Consider the following 16,429-nt stretch of genomic DNA (forward strand, 5'->3'; position numbering starts at 1 on the left):
GTGTTTCATCAACACTTTGATGATCTACAGATTACAGAATGCCTCCAGAAGTGCATCGGAAGCTACTACTGGTCTTCCAGGGAACGATCAAAGCGTAGACTGTTTGAGACATTACTCCTATGGAGGGAAGTGCTCATGGTAACTGTTGTATTCAATCCCGATGCAGTTTCTGTGTTTCATCAACACTCTGATATTCCACACATTACAGAATGCCTCCAGATGTGCATCGGAAACTATTACATTGACTTCTAGGAACGATCAAAGCGTAGACTGGTTGAGACATTACTCCCATGGAGGAAATTGCGCATGGTGACTGTTGTATTCAATCCCGATGCCATTTCTGTGTTTTATCAACACTCTGATAGTCCACAGATTACAGAATGCCTCCAGATGTGCATCGGAAACTACTACGAGTCTTCAAGGGAACGATCAAAACGTAAACGGTTTGAGACATTACTCCCATGGAGAAAAGCCTGCATGGTGCCTGTTGTATACAATCCCGATGTACTTTCTGTGTTTCATCAACACTTTGAAGGTCCACAGATTACAGAATGCATCCAGATGTGCAAAGGAAACTACTACTGGTGTTCCAGGGAACGATCAAACCGTAGACAGTTTGAGACATTACTCCCATGGAGGAAAATGCGAATGATGACTTTTGTATTCAATCCCGATGATATTTCTGTGTTTAATCAACACTCTGTTTGTCCACAGATTACAGAATGCCTCCAGATGTGCATCGGAAACTACTACAGGTCTTCCAGGGAACGATCTAACCGTAGACTGTTTGAGACATTACTCCCATGGGGGAAAGTGCGCATGGTGACTGTTGTATTCAATCCCGATGCAATTTCTGTGTTTCATCAACACTTTGAAGGTACACAGATTACAGAATGCCTCCAGATGTGCATCGGAAACTACTACTGGTCTTCCAGGGAACGATCAAAGCGTAAACTGTTTGAGACATTGCAACCATGGAGGAAAGTGGGCATGGTGACTGTTGTATTCAATCCCAATCCAATATCTGTGTTTCATCAACACTCAGATAGTCCACAGATTACAGAATGCCTCCAGATGTGCATCGGAAACTACTACTGGTTTTCCAGGGAACGATCAAAGCGTAAACTGTTTGATACATTACACCAATCGAGGAAAGTGCGCATGGTGACTGTTGTATTCAATACCGATGCAATTTCTGTGTTTCATCAAGACTCTGATAGTCCACAGATTACGAAATGCCTCCAGATGTGCATCGCAAACTACTACTGGTCTTCCAGGGAACGATCAAAGCGTAAACTGTTTGAGACATTACAACCATGGAGGAAAATGCGCATGATGACTGTTGTATTCAATCCCGATGAAATTTCTGTGTTTCATCAACACTCTGATAGTCCACATATTACAAAATGCTCCCAGATGTGCATCGGAAACTACTACAGGTCTTCCAGGGAACGATCAGAGCGTAGACTGTTTGAGACATTTCTCCCATGGAGGAAAGTGCGCATGGTGACTGTTGTATTCAATCGCGATGCAATTTCTGTGTTTCATCAACACTTTGAAGGTCCACAGATTACAGAATGCCTCCAGATGTGCATCGGAAACTACTACTGGTCTTCCAGGTAACTATCAAAGCGTAGACTGTTTGAGACATTACTCCTATGGAGGAAAGTGCTCATGGTGACTGTTGTATTCAATCCCGATGCAGTTTCTGTGTTTCATCAACACTTTGAAGGTCCACAGATTACAGAGTGCCTCCAGATGTGCATCGGAAACTATTACATTGACTTCCAGGGAACGATCAAAGCGTACACTGTTTGAGACATTACTCCCATATAGGAAATTGCGCATGGTGACTGTTGTATTCAATCCCGATGCAATTTCTGTGTTTCATCAACACTCTGATAGTCCACAGACTACAGAATGCCTCCAGATGTGCATCGGAAACTACTACTGGTCTTCAAGGGAACGATCAAAGCGTAATCTGTTTGAGACATTACTCCAATGGAGAAAAGCCAGCATGGTGCCTGTTGTATACAATCCCGATGCACATTCTGTGTTTCATCAACACTTTGAAGGTCCACAGATTACAGAATGCCTCCAGATGTGCATTGGAAACTACTACTGCTACTCCAGGGAACGATCAAATCGTAGACGGTTTGAGACATTACACCAATCGAGGAAAATGCGAATGATGACTGTTGTATTCAATCCCGAGGCAATTTCTTTGTTTCATCAACACTTTGAAGGTCCACAGATTACAGAATGCCTCCAGATGTGCATCGGAAACTACTACTGGTCTTGCAGGGAATGATCTAACCGTAGACTGTTTGAGACATTACTCCCATGGAGAAAAGTGCGCATGGTCACTGTTGTATTTAATCCTGATGCAATTTCTGTGTTTCGTCAACACCCTGATAGTCCACACATTATAGAATATCCCGAGATGTGCATCGGAAACTACTACTGGTCTTCCAGGGAACGATCAAAGCGTAAAATGTTTGAGACATTAATCCCATGGAGAAAAGTGCACATGGTGATTGTTGTATTCCATCCCGATGCAATTTCTGGGTTTCATCAACACTCTGATAGTCCACAGATTACAAAATGCCTCTGATGTGCGTCGGAAACTACTACAGGTCTTCCAGGGAACGATCAAAGCGTAGACTGTTTGAGACATAACTCCCATGGAGGAAAGTGCGCATGGTGACTGTTGTATTCAATCTCGATGCAGTTTCTGTGTTTCATCAACACTCTGATAGTCCACACATTACAGAATGGCTCCAGATGTGCATCGGAAACTATTACATTGACTTCCAGGGAACGATCAAAGCGTAGACTCTTTGAGACATTACTCTCATGGAGGAAATTGCGCATGGTGACTGATGTATTCAATCCCGATGCAATTTCTGTGTTTCATCAACACTCTGATAGTCCACAGATTACAAAATGCCTCCAGTTGTGCATCGGAAACTACTACAGGTCTTCCAAGGAACGATGAAAGCGTAGACTGTTTGAGACATTACTCCCATGGAGGAAAGTGCGCATTTTGACTGTTGTATTCAATCGCTATAAAATTTCTGTGTTTCATCAACACTTTGAAGGTCCACAGATTACAGAATGCCTCCATATGTGCATCGGAAACTACTACTGGTCTTCCAGGGAACGAACAAAGCGTAGACTGTTTGAGACATTACTCACATGGAGGAAAGTGCGCAAGGTGGCTGTTGTATTCAATCCCGATGCAATATCTGTGTTTCATCAACACTTTGAAGGTCGACAGGTTACAGAATGCCTCCAGATTTGCATCGGAAACTACTACTGGTCTTCCAGGCAACGATCAAAACGTAGACAGTTTGAGACATTACTCCTTTGGAGGAAAGTGCGCATGGTGACTGTTGTATTCCATACCGATGCAATTTCTGTGTTTCATCAACACTTTGATGATCTACAGATTACAGAATGCCTCCAGATGTGCATCGGAAGCTACTACTGGTCTTCCAGGGAACGATCAAAGCGTAGACTGTTTGAGACATTACTCCTATGGAGGAAAGTGCTCATGGTAACTGTTGTATTCAATCCCGATGCAGTTTCTGTGTTTCATCAACACTCTGTAATTCCACACATTACAGAATGCCTCCAGATGTGCATCGGAAACTATTACATTGACTTCTAGGGAACGATCAAAGCGTAGAGTGGTTGAGACATTACTCCCATGGAGGAAATTGCGCATGGTGACTGTTGTATTCAATCCCGATGCCATTTCTGTGTTCTATCAACACTCTGATAGTCCACAGATTACAGAATGCCTCCAGATGTGCATCGGAAACTACTACGAGTCTTCAAGGGAACGATCAAAACGTAAACTGTTTGAGACATTACTCCCATGGAGAAAAGCCTGCATGGTGCCTGTTGTATACAATCCCGATGTACTTTCTGTGTTTCATCAACACTTTGAAGGTCCACAGATTACAGAATGCATCCAGATGTGCATCGGAAACTACTACTGGTGTTCCAGGGAACGATCAAAACGTAGACAGTTTGAGACATTACTCCCATGGAGGAAAATGCGAATGATGACTGTTGTATTCAATCCCGATGATATTTCTGTGTTTAATCAACACTCTGTTTGTCCACAGATTACAGAATGCCTCCAGATGTGCATCGGAAACTACTACAGGTCTTCCAGGGAACGATCTAACCGTAGACTGTTTGAGACATTACTCCCATGGAGGAAAGTGCGCATGGTGTCTGTTGTATTCAATCCCGATGCAATTTCTGTGTTTCATCAACACTTTGAAGGTACACAGATTACAGAATGCCTCCAGATGTCCATCGGAAACTACTACTGGTCTTCCAGGGAACGATCAAAGCGTAAACTGTTTGAGACATTACAACCATGGAGGAAAGTGGGCATGGTGACTGTTGTATTCAATCCCTATCCAATATCTGTGTTTCATCAACACTCAGATAGTCCACAGATTACAGAATGCCTCCAGATGTGCATCGGAAACTACTACTGGTCTTCCAGGGAACGATCAAAGCGTAGACTGTTTGAGACATTACTCCTATGGAGGGAAGTGCTCATGGTAACTGTTGTATTCAATCCCGATGCAGTTTCTGTGTTTCTTCAACACTCTGATATTCCACACATTACAGAATGCCTCCAGATGTGCATCGGAAACTATTACATTGACTTCTAGGGAACGATCAAAGCGTAGACTGGTTGAGACATTACTCCCATGGAGGAAATTGCGCATGGTGACTGTTGTATTCAATCCCGATGCCATTTCTGTGTTTTATCAACACTCTGATAGTCCACAGATTACAGAATGCCTCCAGATGTGCTTCGGAAACTACTACGAGTCTTCAAGGGAACGATCAAAACGTAAACTGTTTGAGACATTACTCCCATGGAGAAAAGCCTGCATGGTGCCTGTTGTATACAATCCCGATGTACTTTCTGTGTTTCATCAACACTTTGAAGGTCCACAGATTACAGAATGCATCCAGATGTGCAAAGGAAACTACTACTGGTGTTCCAGGGAACGATCAAAACGTAGACAGTTTGAGACATTACTCCCATGGAGGAAAATGCGAATGATGACTGTTGTATTCAATCCCGATGATATTTCTGTGTTTAATCAACACTCTGTTTGTCCACAGATTACAGAATGCCTCCAGATGTGCATCGGAAACTACTACAGGTCTTCCAGGGGACGATCTAACCGTAGACTGTTTGAGACATTACTCCCATGGAGGAAAGTGCGCATGGTGACTGTTGTATTCAATCCCGATGCAATTTCTGTGTTTCATCAACACTTTGAAGGTACACAGATTACAGAATGCCTCCAGATATCCATCGGAAACTACTACTGGTCTTCCAGGGAACGATCAAAGCGTAAACTGTTTGAGACATTACAACCATGGAGGAAAGTGGGCATGGTGACTGTTGTATTCAATCCCTATCCAATATCTGTGTTTCATCAACACTCAGATAGTCCACAGATTACAGAATGCCTCCAGATGTGCATCGGAAACTACTACTGGTCTTCCAGGGAACGATCAAAGCGTAGACTGTTTGAGACATTACTCCTATGGAGGGAAGTGCTCATGGTAACTGTTGTATTCAATCCCGATGCAGTTTCTGTGTTTCTTCAACACTCTGATATTCCACACATTACAGAATGCCTCCAGATGTGCATCGGAAACTATTACATTGACTTCTAGGGAACGATCAAAGCGTAGACTGGTTGAGACATTACTCCCATGGAGGAAATTGCGCATGGTGACTGTTGTATTCAATCCCGATGCCATTTCTGTGTTTTATCAACACTCTGATAGTCCACAGATTACAGAATGCCTCCAGATGTGCTTCGGAAACTACTACGAGTCTTCAAGGGAACGATCAAAACGTAAACTGTTTGAGACATTACTCCCATGGAGAAAAGCCTGCATGGTGCCTGTTGTATACAATCCCGATGTACTTTCTGTGTTTCATCAACACTTTGAAGGTCCACAGATTACAGAATGCATCCAGATGTGCAAAGGAAACTACTACTGGTGTTCCAGGGAACGATCAAAACGTAGACAGTTTGAGACATTACTCCCATGGAGGAAAATGCGAATGATGACTGTTGTATTCAATCCCGATGATATTTCTGTGTTTAATCAACACTCTGTTTGTCCACAGATTACAGAATGCCTCCAGATGTGCATCGGAAACTACTACAGGTCTTCCAGGGAACGATCTAACCGTAGACTGTTTGAGACATTACTCCCATGGAGGAAAGTGCGCATGGTGACTGTTGTATTCAATCCCGATGCAATTTCTGTGTTTCATCAACACTTTGAAGGTACACAGATTACAGAATGCCTCCAGATGTGCATCGGACACTACTACTGGTCTTCCAGGGAACGATCAAAGCGTAAACTGTTTGAGACATTGCAACCATGGAGGAAAGTGGGCATGGTGACTGTTGTATTCAATCCCAATCCAATATCTGTGTTTCATCAACACTCAGATAGTCCACAGATTACAGAATGCCTCCAGATATGCATCGGAAACTACTACTGGTCTTCCAGGGAACGATCAAAGCGTAAACTGTTTGAGACATTACAACCATGGAGGAAAATGCGCATGGTGACCGTTGTATTCAATCCCGATGCAATTTCTGTGTTTCATCAACACTCTGATAGTCCACATATTACAAAATGCTCCCAGATGTGCATCAGAAACTACTACAGGTCTTCCAGGGAACGATCAGAGCGTAGACTGTTTGAGACATTTCTCCCATGGAGGAAAGTGCGCATGGTGACTGTTGTATTCAATCGCGATGCAATTTCTGTGTTTCATCAACACTTTGAAGGTCCACAGATTACAGAATGCTTCCAGATGTGCATCGGAAACTACTACTGGTCTTCCAGGTAACTATCAAAGCGTAGACTGTTTGAGGCATTACTCCTATGGAGGAAAGTGCTCATGGTGACTGTTGTATTCAATCCCGATGCAGTTTCTGTGTTTCATCAACACTTTGAAGGTCCACAGATTACAGAATGCCTCCAGATGTGCATCGGAAACTACTACTGGTCTTGCAGGGAATGATCTAACCAAAGACTGTTTGAGACATTACTCCCATGGAGAAAAGTGCGCATGGTCACTGTTGTATTCAATCCTGATGCAATTTCTGTGTTTCGTCAACACCCTGATAGTCCACACATTATAGAATGCCCCGAGATGTGCATCGGAAACTACTACTGGTCTTCCAGGGAACGATCAAAGCGTAAAATGTATGAGACATTAATCCCATGGAGAAAAGTGCACATGGTGATTGTTGTATTCCATCCCGATGCAATTTCTGGGTTTCATCAACACTCTGATAGTCCACAGATTACAAAATGCCTCTGATGTGCGTCGGAAACTACTACAGGTCTTCCAGGGAACGATCAAAGCGTAGACTGTTTGAGACATAACTCCCATGGAGGAAAGTGCGCATGGTGACTGTTGTATTCAATCTCGATGCAGTTTCTGTGTTTCATCAACACTCTGATAGTCCACACATTACAGAATGGCTAGAGATGTGCATCGGAAACTATTACATTGACTTCCAGGGAACGATCAAAGCGTAGACTCTTTGAGACATTACTCCCATGGAGGAAATTGCGCATGGTGACTGTTGTATTCAATCCCGATGCAATTTCTGTGTTTCATCAACACTCTGATAGTCCACAGATTACAAAATGCCTCCAGTTGTGCATCGGAAACTACTACAGGTCTTCCAAGGAACGATGAAAGCGTAGACTGTTTGAGACATTACTCCCATGGAGGAAAGTGCGCATTTTGACTGTTGTATTCAATCGCTATAAAATTTCTGTGTTTCATCAACACTTTGAAGGTCCACAGATTACAGAATGCCTCCATATGTGCATCGGAAACTACTACTGGTCTTCCAGGGAACGATCAAAGCGTAGACTGTTTGAGACATTACTCACATGGAGGAAAGTGCGCAAGGTGGCTGTTGTATTCAATCCCGATGCAATATCTGTGTTTCATCAACACTTTGAAGGGCGACAGGTTACAGAATGCCTCCAGATTTGCATCGGAAACTACTACTGGTCTTCCAGGGAACGATCAAAACGTAGACAGTTTGAGACATTACTCCTTTGGAGGAAAGTGCGCATGGTGACTGTTGTATTCCATACCGATGCAATTTCTGTGTTTCATCAACACTTTGATGATCTACAGATTACAGAATGCCTCCAGATGTGCATCGGAAACTACTACTGGTCTTCCAGGGAACGATCAAAGCGTAGACTGTTTGAGACATTACTCCTATGGAGGAAAGTGCTCATGGTAACTGTTGTATTCAATCCCGATGCAGTTTCTGTGTTTCATCAACACTCTGATATTCCAAACATTACAGAATGCCTCCAGATGTGCATCGGAAACTATTACATTGACTTCTAGGGAACGATCAAAGCGTAGACTGGTTGAGACATTACTCCCATGGAGGAAATTGCGCATGGTGACTGTTGTATTCAATCCCGATGCCATTTCTGTGTTTTATCAACACTCTGATAGTCCACAGACTACAGAATGCCTCCAGATGTGCATCGGAAACTACTACGAGTCTTCAAGGGAACGATCAAACCGTAAACTGTTTGAGACTTTACTCCCATGGAGAAAAGCCTGCATGGTGCCTGTTGTATACAATCCCGATGTACTTTCTGTATTTCATCAACACTTTGAAGTTCCACAGATTACAGAATGCATCCAGATGTGCATCGGAAACTACTACTGGTGTACCAGGGAACGATCAAAACGTAGACAGTTTGAGACATTACTCCCATGGAGGAAAATGCGAATGATGACTGTTGTATTCAATCCCGATGATATTTCTGTGTTTAATCAACACTCTGTTTGTCCACAGATTACAGAATGCCTCCAGATGTGCATCGGAAACTAATACTGGTCTTCCAAGGAACGATCTAACCGTAGACTGTTTGAGACATTACTCCCATGGAGGAAAGTGCGCATGGTGACTGTTGTATTCAATCCCGATGCAATTTCTGTGTTTCATCAACACTTTGAAGGTACACAGATTACAGAATGCCTCCAGATGTGCATCGGAAACTACTACTGGTCTTCCAGGGAACGATCAAAGCGTAAACCGTTTGAGACATTACAACCATGGAGGAAAGTGGGCATGGTGACTGTTGTATTCAATCCCAATCCAATATCTGTGTTTCATCAACACTCAGATAGTCCACAGATTACAGAATTTCTCCAGATGTGCATCGGAAACTACTACTGGTTTTCCAGGGAACGATCAAAGCGTAAACTGTTTGATTCATTACACCAATCGAGGAAAGTGCGCATGGTGACTGTTGTATTCAATCCCGATGCAATTTCTGTGTTTCATCAAGACTCTGATAGTCCACAGATTACGAAATGCCTCCAGATGTGCATGGGAAACTACTACTGGTCTTCCAGGGAACGATCAAAGCGTAAACTGTTTGAGACATTACAACCATGGAGGAAAATGCGCATGGTGACTGTTGTATTCAATCCCGATGCAATTTCTGTGTTTCATCAACACTCTGATAGTCCACATATTACAAAATGCTCCCAGATGTGCATCGGAAACTACTACAGGTCTTCCAGGGAACGATCAGAGCGTAGACTGTTTGAGACATTTCTCCCATGGAGGAAAGTGCGCATGGTGACTGTTGTATTCAATCGCGATGCAATTTCTGTGTTTCATCAACACTTTGAAGGTCCACAGATTACAGAATGCCTCCAGATGTGCATCGGAAACTACTACTGGTCTTCCAGGTAACTATCAAAGCGTAGACTGTTTGAGACATTACTCCTATGGAGGAAAGTGCTCATGGTGACTGTTGTATTCAATCCCGATGCAGTTTCTGTGTTTCATCAACACTTTGAAGGTCCACAGATTACAGAGTGCCTCCAGATGTGCATCGGAAACTATTACATTGACTTCCAGGGAACGATCAAAGCGTACACTGTTTGAGACATTACTCCCATATAGGAAATTGCGCATGGTGACTGTTGTATTCAATCCCGATGCAATTTCTGTGTTTCATCAACACTCTGATAGTCCACAGACTACAGAATGCCTCCAGATGTGCATCGGAAACTACTACTGGTCTTCAAGGGAACGATCAAAGCGTAATCTGTTTGAGACATTACTCCAATGGAGAAAAGCCTGCATGGTGCCTGTTGTATACAATCCCGATGCACATTCTGTGTTTCATCAACACTTTGAAGGTCCACAGATTACAGAATGCCTCCAGATGTGCATCGGAAATTACTACTGGTACTCCAGGGAACGATCAAATCGTAGACGGTTTGAGACATTACACCAATCGAGGAAAATGCGAATGATGACTGTTGTATTCAATCCCGAGGCAATTTCTGTGTTTCATCAACACTTTGAAGGTCCACAGATTACAGAATGCATCCAGACGTGCATCGGAAACTACTACTGGTCTTGCAGGGAATGATCTAACCGTAGACTGTTTGAGACATTACTCCCATGGAGGAAAGTGCGCATGGTCACTGTTGTATTCAATCCTGATGCAATTTCTGTGTTTCGTCAACACCCTGATAGTCCACACATTATAGAATGCCCCGAGATGTGCATCGGAAACTACTACTGGTCTTCCAGGGAACGATCAAAGCGTAAAATGTTTGAGACATTAATCTGATGGAGAAAAGTGCACATGGTGATTGTTGAATTCCATCCCGATGCAATTTCTGGGTTTCATCAACACTCTGATAGTCCACAGATTACAAAATGCCTCTGATGTGCGTCGGAAACTACTACAGGTCTTCCAGGGAACGATCAAAGCGTAAACTGTTTGAGACATTACTCAAATGGAGAAAAGTGCGCATGGTGACTGTTGTATTCAATCTCGATGCAATTTCTGTGTTTCATCAACACTTTGAAGGTCCACAGATTACAGAATGCCTCCAGATGTGCTTTGGAAACTACTACTGGTCTTCCAGGGAACGATCAAAGCGTAGACTGTTTGAGACATTACTCACATGCAGGAAAGTGCGCAAGGTGCCTGTTGTATTCAATCCCGATGCAATTTCTGTGTTACATCAACACTTTGAAGGTCCACAGATTACAGAATGCCTCCAGTTGTGCAGCGGAAACTACTACTGGTCTTCCAGGGAACGATCAACACGTAGACTGTTTGAGACATTACTCCTATGGAGGAAAGTTCTCATGGTGACTGTTGTATTCAATCCCGATGCAGTTTCTGTGTTTCATCAACACTCTGATAGTCCACACATTACAGAATGGCTCCAGATGTGCATCGGAAACTATTACATTGACTTCCAGGGAACGATCAAAGCGTAGACTCTTTGAGACATTACTCCCATGGAGGAAATTGCGCATGGTGACTGTTGTATTCAATCCCGATGCAATTTCTGTGTTTCATCAACACTCTGATAGTCCACAGACTACAGAATGCCTCCAGATGTGCATCGGAAACTACTACTGGTCTTCCAGGGAACGATCAAAACGTAGACAATTTGAGACATTACTCCCATGGAGGAATGTGCGCATGATGACTGTTGTATTCCATACCGGTGCAATTTCTGTGTTTCATCAACACTTTGCAGATCCACAGACTACAGAATGCCTCCAGATGTGCATCGAAAACTACTACTGGTCTTCCAGGTAACTATCAAAGCGTAGACTGTTTGAGACATTACTCCTATGGAGGAAAGTGCTCATGGTGACTGTTGTATTCAATCCCGATGCAGTTTCTGTGTTTCATCAACACTTTGAAGGTCCACAGATTACAGAATGCCTCCAGATGTGCATCGGAAACTATTACATTGACTTCCAGGGAACGATCAAAGCGTACACTGTTTGAGACATTACTCCCATATAGGAAATTGCGCATGGTGACTGTTGTATTCAATCCCGATGCAATTTCTGTGTTTCATCAACACTCTGATAGTCCACAGACTACAGAATGCCTCCAGATGTGCATCGGAAACTACTACTGGTCTTCAAGGGAACGATCAAAGCGTAAACTGTTTGAGACATTACTCCAATGGAGAAAAGCATGCATGGTGCCTGTTGTATACAATCCCGATGCACATTCTGTGTTTCATCAACACTTTGAAGGTCCACAGATTACAGAATGCCTCCAGTAGTGCATCGGAAACTACTACTGGTATTCCAGGGAACGATCAAATCGTAGACAGTTTGAGACATTACTCCCATGGAGGAAAATGCGAATGATGACTGTTGTATTCAATCCCGAGGCAATTTCTGTGTTTCATCAACACTTTGAAGGTCCACAGATTACAGAATGCCTCCAGATGTGCATCGGAAACTACTACTGGTCTTGCAGGGAACGATCTAACCGTAGACTGTTTGAGACATTACTCCCATGGAGGAAAGTGCGCATGGTCACTGTTGTATTCAATCCTGATGCAATTTTTGTGTTTCGTCAACACCCTGATAGTCCACACATTATAGAATGCCCCGAGATGTGCATCGAAAACTACTACTGGTCTTCCAGATAACTATCAAAGCGTAGACTGTTTGAGACATTACTCCTATGGAGGAAAGTGCTCATGGTGACTGTTGTATTCAATCCCGATGCCGTTTCTGTGTTTCATCAACACTTTGAAGGTCCACAGATTACAGAATGCCTCCAGATGTGCATCGGAAACTATTACATTGACTTCCAGGGAACGATCAAAGCGTACACTGTTTGAGACATTACTCCCATATAGGAAATTGCGCATGGTGACTGCTGTATTCAATCCCGATGCAATTTCTGTGTTTCATCAACACTCTGATAGTCCACAGACTACAGAATGCCTCCAGATGTGCATCGGAAACTACTACTGGTCTTCAAGGGAACGATCAAAGCGTAAACTGTTTGAGACATTACTAAAATGGAGAAAAGCCTGCATGGTGCCTGTTGTATACAATCCCGATGCACATTCTGTGTTTCATCAACACTTTGAAGGTCCACAGATTACAGAATGCCTCCACATGTGCATCGGAAACTACTACTGGTATTCCAGGGAACGATCAAATCGTAGACAGTTTGAGACATTACTCCCATGGAGGAAAATGCGAATGATGACTGTTGTATTCAATCCCGAGGCAATTTCTGTGTTTCATCAACACTTTGAAGGTCCACAGATTACAGAATGCCTCCAGATGTGCATCGGAAACTACTACTGGTCTTGCAGGGAACGATCTAACCGTAGACTGTTTGAGACACTACTCCCATGGAGGAAAGTGCGCATGGTCACTGTTGTATTCAATCCTGATGCAATTTTTGTGTTTCGTCAACACCCTGATAGTCCACACATTATAGAATGCCCCGAGATGTCCATCGAAAACTACTACTGGTCTTCCAGATAACTATCAAAGCGTAGACTGTTTGAGACATTACTCCTATGGAGGAAAGTGCTCATGGTGACTGTTGTATTCAATCCCGATGCAGTTTCTGTGTTTCATCAACACTTTGAAGGTCCACAGATTACAGAATGCCTCCAGATGTGCATCGGAAACTATTACATTGACTTCCAGGGAACGATCAAAGCGTACACTGTTTGAGACATTACTCCCATATAGGAAATTGCGCATGGTGACTGCTGTATTCAATCCCGATGCAATTTCTGTGTTTCATCAACACTCTGATAGTCCACAGACTACAGAATGCCTCCAGATGTGCATCGGAAACTACTACTGGTCTTCAAGGGAACGATCAAAGCGTAAACTGTTTGAGACATTACTCCAATGGAGAAAAGCTTGCATGGTGCCTGTTGTATACAATCCCGATGCACATTCTGTGTTTCATCAACACTTTGAAGGTCCACAGATTACAGAATGCCTCCACATGTGCATCGGAAACTACTACTGGTATTCCAGGGAACGATCAAATCGTAGACAGTTTGAGACATTACTCCCATGGAGGAAAATGCGAATGATGACTGTTGTATTCAATCCCGAGGCAATTTCTGTGTTTCATCAACACTTTGAAGGTCCACAGATTACAGAATGCCTCCAGATGTGCATCGGAAACTACTACTGGTCTTGCAGGGAACGATCTAACCGTAGACTGTTTTAGACATTACTCCCATGGAGGAAAGTGCGCATGGTCACTGTTGTATTAAATCCTGATGCAATTTCTGTGTTTCGTGAACACCCTGATAGACCACACATTATAGAATTCCCCGAGATGTGCATCGGAAACTACTACTGGTCTTCCAGGGAACGATCAAAGCGTAAACTGTTTGAGACATTACTCCCATGGAGAAAAGTGCACATGGTGATTGTTGTATTCCATCCCGATGCAATTTCTGGGTTTCATCAACACTCTGATAGTCCACAGATTACAAAATGCCTCTGATGTGCATCGGAAACTACTACAGGTCTTCCAGGGAACGATCAAAGCGTAGACTGTTTGAGACATTACTCCCATGCAGGAAAGTGCGCATGGTGACTGTTGTATTCAATCTCGATGCAATTTCTGTGTTTCATCAACACTTTGACGGTCCACAGATAACAGAATGCCTCCAGATGTGCTTTGGAAACTACTACTGGTCTTCCAGGGAACGATCAAAGCGTAGACTGTTTGAGACATTACTCACATGCAGGAAAGTGCGCAAGGTGCCTGTTGTATTCAATCCCGATGCAATTTCTGTGTTTCATCAACACTTTGAAGGTCCACAGATTACAGAATGCCTCCAGATGTGCAGCGGAAACTACTACTGGTCTTCCAGGGAACGATCAACACGTAGACAGTTTGAGACATTACTCCCATGGAGGAAAGTGCGCATGGTGACTGTTGTATTCCATACCGATGCAATTTCTGTGATTCATCAACACTTTGAAGATCCACAGATTACAGAATGCCTCCAGATGTGCATCAGAAACTACTACTGGTCTTCCAGGGAACGATCAAAACGTAGACTGTTTGAGACATTACTCCTATGGAGGAAAGTTCTCATGGTGACTGTTGTATTCAATCCTGATGCAGTTTCTGTGTTTCATCAACACTCTGATAGTCCACACATTACAGAATGGCTCCAGATGTGCATCGGAAACTATTACATTGACTTCCAGGGAACGATCAAATCGTAGACTCTTTGAGACATTACTCCCATGGAGGAAATTGCGCATGGTGAGTGTTGTATTCAATCCCGATGCAATTTCTGTGTTTCATCAACACTCTGATAGTCCACAGAGTACAGAATGACTCCAGATGTGCATCGGAAACTACTAGTGGTCTTCAAGGGAACGATCAAAACGTAAACTGTTTGAGACATTACTCCCATGGAGAAAAGCCTGCTTGGTGCCTGTTGTATACTATCCCGATGCACTTTCCGTTTTTCATCAACACTTTGAAGGTCCACAGTTTACAGAAAGCCTCCATATGTGCATCGGAAACTACTACTGGTGTACCAGGGAACGATCAAAACGTAGACAGTTTGAGACATTACTCCCATGGAGGAAAATGCGAATGATAACTGTTGTACTCAATCCCGAGGCAGTTTTTGTGTTTCATCAACACTTTGAAGGTCCACAGATTACAGAATGCCTCCAGATGTGCATCGGAAACTACTACTGGTCTTGCAGGGAACGATCTAACCGTAGACTGTTGGTGACATAACACCCATGGAGGAAAATGCGAATGATGACTGTTGTATTCCATCCCGATGCAATTTCTGTGTTACATCAACACTTTGAAGGTCCACAGATTACAGAATGCCTCCAGATGTGCATCGTAAACTACTACTGGTCTTGCAGGGAACGATCAAAGCGTAGACTGTTTGAGACATTACTCACATGGATGATAGTGCGCATGGTGACTGTTGTATTCAATCCCGATGCAATTTCTGTGTTTCATCAACACATTGAAGGTACACAGATTATGGAGTGCCTCCAGATGTGCATCGGAACCTACTACTGGTCTTCCAGGGAACGATCAAAGCGTAGACAGTTTGAGACATTACTCCCACGGAGGAAAGTGCGCATGGTGACTGTTGTATTCCATCCCGATGCAATTTCTGTGTTTCATCAACTCTTTGAAGGTCCATAGATTACAGAATGACTCCAGATGTGCATCGGAATGTATTACATTGTCTTCCAGGGAACGATCAAAGCGTAGACTGTTTGAGACATTACTCTCATGGAGTAAAGTGCGCATAGTGACTGTTGTATTCAATACCGATGCAATTTCTGGGTTTCATCAACACTCTGATAGTCCACAGATTACAAAATGCCTCCAGATGAGAATCGGAAACTACTACTGGTCTTCCAGGGAACCATCAAAGCGTACACTGTTTGAGACATTACTCCCATGGAGGAAAGTGCGCATGGTGATTGTTGTATTCAATCCCGATGCAATTTCTGTA

This window comes from Schistocerca gregaria, chromosome 9, assembly GCF_023897955.1.
Source record: "Schistocerca gregaria isolate iqSchGreg1 chromosome 9, iqSchGreg1.2, whole genome shotgun sequence".
Taxonomy (NCBI): domain Eukaryota; kingdom Metazoa; phylum Arthropoda; class Insecta; order Orthoptera; family Acrididae; genus Schistocerca; species Schistocerca gregaria.